Genomic DNA, 5,000 nt, shown 5'->3' on the forward strand with positions numbered 1-5,000 from the left:
CCACGCGGCCGTCACACAGCCCGCTTCGGTAAAGAAGCCCGAGGAACCCCAGGAGAGCGGGGGGGGGCCCCGGACACGGGGCGACGCGGCAAGGCACGCGCCCCACCGCCGTCGTCATGGCCCCCTTCGCTCAGGGGAGGAGGGCAACACCTCGCGTGCCACGGGACGCGAAATGGAAAGGAGACCACCCTGCCTGAACACCGGACACCGCCGTGGCTCCCTATTAACAGGGAGCACGGAAGAGCCGGCCCGCCGAGGGCCCTCTCCGACGCGACCCGAAAAGCCTCATCGATCAGGAAGGGAAAAGGGAAGAGCAGAAAGTAGCGGAGGCCCCACAGCCACGGTCCTGGGACAGCGACAGCCACGCGCGCCCTCCACCACCCCCCCGGGGGGGGGTGTGGGACAGCAGACACGGGGCCCTGCGTGCGAGGGTGGGGGGGGGCAGCGTCTGAGGAGAGGTGCAACGCCAGCCTGAACACCGGCAGAGCCGGCCCGCCGTGAAGCCTCTCCGACGTGCCCGGGGATGCCTCATCGATCAGTAAAGGAAGCGGAGGCCCCACGGCCACGGTCCTGGGACAGCGACAGCCGCACGCGCCCTCCACCGCCCGGGGGGGGTGGGACAGCAGACGCGGGGGCCCTGCGTGCGAGCGAGAGGCTGACGTCTGCGAGACGGGCTCCGACGGCCGGAACGCCGGCAGAGCCGGCCCGTCGTGGAACCTCTCCAGCGCGCCCAGGGACGCCTCAGCGGGCGCTGACTGCGTCTGGATCGGGAGGTGGTGCCGCCACCGGCACGCGCTCTGGACAACGATTCCCTTTCATCAGGTCGATGGGAGCGGAGGAAAGGCCACGGCAGGCTCGACTCCCCCCGTCCCTCAGGCGTTCGAGAGTGCCGGCAACCGCCACCGGTCACCGGTCTTTGCCGTGCCCCGCGGGGCGCCGCTTACCCCGGGCGGGGAGGGGGAGAACCAAATGGAAGTGAGCAGCTCTGTGAAACACGAGGCGCCGCCGTCTCGTGAGTGCCATCCCTGGGCATTCGGGGGCCAAGGGAAGCCACAGCAGGCCAGAAGACACCCAGCGGTCTGCATTCGGCTGCCGGCCACCGCGACCGGCTGCCCGCTCGCATTTCCACCCGCTTTGCGGGCTCCAGCTTAAGGCCGGGGAAAGAAAGGGGGGAGAGGGAGGAAAAAAAAAAAAAAACACAGAAAAAAAAAAAAAGGGCGAGGCGGCCCCCCCCCACAGCACGCCTCGCCCTTCGACCACCGCTCACAGACCTTTCCACCCAGCCCTCCGGCAACCGGGTAAGGCAGGGCAGGCCAGACACCGTGGGACGCCCCACGGCTGGCTCGTGCCGGCCGAGAGAGGAGGTGGCACCACCGCCGCGCGCCTGTGCCGTCATCGGGCTCTGGGCACCGGGGAGAAAACACGGCAGGCTCGCCTGCCCCCGGCGGTCTGCATTCGGCTGCCGGCCACAGCGACCGGCTGCCCGCTCGCATTTCCACCCGCTTTGCGGGCTCCAGCTTAAGGCCGGGGAAAGAAAGGGGGGGGAGGGAGAAAAAAAAAAAAAAAAACAGAAAAAAAAAAAGGGCGAGGCGGGCCCCCCCACGGCACGCCTCGCCCTTCGACCACCGCTCACAGACCTTTCCACCCAGCCCTCCGGCAACCGGGTAAGGCAGGGCAGGCCGGACACCGTGGGACGCCCCACGGCTGGCTCGTGCCGGCCGAGAGAGGAGGTGGCACCACCACCGCGCGCCTGTGCCGTCATCGGGCTCTGGGCACCGGGGAGAAGACACAGCAGGCCTGCCTCCACCTGCCAGCCACCGCTCAAAGCTCTGCCCGCCTCGCGGGCTCCAGCTTAAGGCCGGAGAAAAAGGACGAGTTGCCGCCAACATCGCCCACTCGGGTCACTGGGCCCTCCGGAACCAGGGAAAGCCACCGCAGGCTTGAAACCCCCGGCCGTCTGCCTCCAGCATACACCGGCAGTAACCTTCGCCGTCATTGGGCCAGCTCAGGAAACAGAGCAAAGGAGAAACCACCGAGGAGGGTGGGACAGCGGCGCCCACCCTTTCCCCAGCCGCGTGCGTTCGAGTGCCGGCAACCGCCGCCAGCCTTTGCCCTGCCCCGCGGGATCGGGCTCAGCACCTCACAGCAGTAGGCAACGACCACCAGAGACTGCAAGTGGCTCCGGCTCTCCGCGGCTGCCAGCAGACCTTCGGGTGCCCTGTGCTGGCTTAGCCGGGGAAGCACCGGGAGGACGACCGTGCCAAGCACTCTGGAAGGTGAGACCAACCGCCACGGAAACGGCTGAGACCGGCTGCCAAAAACCCCCGGTGTCCGGCAGAGCCGCGGGGGTGAGCAGCCGTTCGCTAGTGTTCGCCCTGGTCGCGAGACACCGCTCGCGCCTATAATACGGACAGATACGTCCCCGCCCCCGGCGAGCTCCAAGAGCGCTGCCTATGGCCACCGGGGAGGCGCACCAACCACGCTGCCTTTTACGATGGCGTAGCTGGAGGCAGCGAAAAACAGCGACCCCATCGGCAGCTCCGGGGAGGTGGCAGGGACAACAGGTCTACCTGCCAGACCCGGAACCGCCCAAGTCCCGGCGGAGCCGGGTAGACCAGAGCGCCTGCAGCGGAGCCGGGTAGACCTGAGAGCCCGCCGGGGAGCCGGGTAGACCTGAGAGCCCGCCGCGGAGCCGGGTGGACCTGAGAGCCCGCCGCGGAGCCGGGTAGACCTGATGGCCAACTGCAGAGGCAGACCTGGTGGCGTGTGAAGCAGCCAGTTAGACGTAAAGGCCCGCCGGGCCGGCCCGCTCCTACCCCCGCCACCGCCCGCCGGTCGGCCGGCTGCGGCCTGCAAGCTGCACGGGAACAGGCCCCCGCTGCCGGGCCCGCCGGCCCGTCCCCGGGGCCGCTGGCCCGTCAGGCGCCCCCCCCCGAGGCCGCTCAGCAGGCCCGGGCCCAGGCCCCGCAGTGAACGGGGGCTGCGGGCCGGGCCCGGCCGCCGCGAGGGCCCGGGCCCGGGCCGGCCCGCTCCTGCCCCCCTCCACCGCCCGGCTGCGGCCTGCAAGCTGCACGGGAACAGGCCCCCGCTGCCGGGCCCGCCGGCCCGTCAGGCGCGCCCCCCCCCCGAGGCCGCTCAGCAGGCCCGGGCCCAGGCCCCGCAGTGAACGGGGGCTGCGGGCCGGGCCCGGCCGCCGCGAGGGCCCGGGCCCGGGCCGGGCCGGCCCGCTCCTGCCCCCGCCACCGCCCGGCTGCGGCCTGCAAGCTGCACGGGAACAGGCCCCCGCTGCCGGGCCCGCCGACCCGTCCCCGGGGCCGCTGGCCCGTCAGGCGCCCCCCCCCCCCGAGGCCGCTCAGCAGGCCCGGGCCCAGGCCCCGCAGTGAACGGGGGCTGCGGGCCGGGCCCGGCCGCCGCGAGGGCCCGGGCCCGGGCCGGGCCGGCCCGCTCCTGCCCCCCTCCACCGCCCGCCGGTCGTGCCGCTGCGGCCTGCAAGCTGCACGGGAACAGGCCCCCGCTGCCGGGCCCGCCGACCCGTCCCCGGGCCGCTGGCCCGTCAGGCGCCCCCCCCCCGAGGCCGCTCAGCAGGCCCGGGCCCAGGCCCCGCAGTGAACGGGGCTGCGGGCCGGGCCCGGCCGCCGCGAGGGCCCGAACCGGGCCGGCCCGCTCCTGCCCCCGCCACCGCCCGGCTGCGGCCTGCAAGCTGCACGGGAACAGGCCCCCGCTGCCGGGCCCGCCGGACCGTCCCCGGGGCCGCTGGCCCGTCAGGCGCGCCCCCCCCCCCCCCCCCCCCCCGCGGCCGCTCAGCAGGCCCGGGCCCAGGCCCAGGCCCCGCAGTGAACGGCGGCTGCGGACCGGGCCCGGCCGCCGCGAGGGCCCGGGCCGGGCCGGCCCGCTCCTGCCCCCGCCACCGCCCTGGCTGCGGCCTGCAAGCTGCACGGGAACAGGCCCCCGCTGCCGGGCCCGCCGGCCCGTCCCCGGGGCCGCTGGCCCGTCAGGCGCGCCCCCCCCCCCCCCCCCCCCCCCCCGCGGCCGCTCAGCAGGCCCGGGCCCAGGCCCAGGCCCCGCAGTGAACGGCGGCTGCGGACCGGGCCCGGCCGCCGCGAGGGCCCGAACCGGGCCGGGCCGGCCCGCTCCTGCCCCCGCCACCGCCCGGCTGCGGCCTGCAAGCTGGCAGCCGCGAGGGCCCGGGCCGGGCCGGCCCGCTCCTGCCCCCGCCACCGCCCGGCTGCGGCCTGCAAGCTGCACGGGAACAGGCCCCCGCTGCCGGGCCCGCCGGCCCGTCAGGCGCCCCCCCCCCCCGAGGCCGCTCAGCAGGCCCGGCCCCAGGCCCCGCAGTGAACGGCGGCTGCGGGCCGGCCCGGCCGCCGCGAGGGCCCGGGCCGGGCCGGCCCGCTCCTGCCCCCGCCACCGCCCGGCTGCGGCCTGCAAGCTGCACGGGAACAGGCCCCCGCTGCCGGGCCCGCCGGCCCGTCCCCCGGGCCGCGGGCCCGTCAGGCGCGCCCCCCCCCCCCGAGGCCGCTCAGCAGGCCCAGGCCCGGGCCCAGGCCCAGGCCCCGCAGTGAACGGCGGCTGCGGACCGGGCCCGGCCGCCGCGAGGGCCCGAACCGGGCCGGGCCGGCCCGCTCCTGCCCCCGCCACCGCCCGGCTGCGGCCTGCAAGCTGGCAGCCGCGAGGGCCCGGGCCGGGCCGGCCCGCTCCTGCCCCCGCCACCGCCCGTCTGCGGCCTGTAAGCTGCACGGGAACAGGCCCCCGCTGCCGGGCCCGCCGGCCCGTCCCCGGGGCCGCTGGCCCGTCAGGCGCGCCCCCCCCCCCCGAGGCCGCTCAGCAGGCCCAGGCCCGGGCCCAGGCCCAGGCCCCGCAGTGAACGGCGGCTGCGGACCGGGCCCGGCCGCCGCGAGGGCCCGAACCGGGCCGGGCCGGCCCGGCCCGCTCCTGCCCCCGCCACCGCCCGGCTGCGGCCTGCAAGCTGGCAGCCGCGAGGGCCCGGGCCGGGCCGGCCC

Source organism: Grus americana, unplaced genomic scaffold (genome assembly GCF_028858705.1).
Source record: "Grus americana isolate bGruAme1 unplaced genomic scaffold, bGruAme1.mat scaffold_79, whole genome shotgun sequence".
NCBI classification, from domain to species: domain Eukaryota; kingdom Metazoa; phylum Chordata; class Aves; order Gruiformes; family Gruidae; genus Grus; species Grus americana.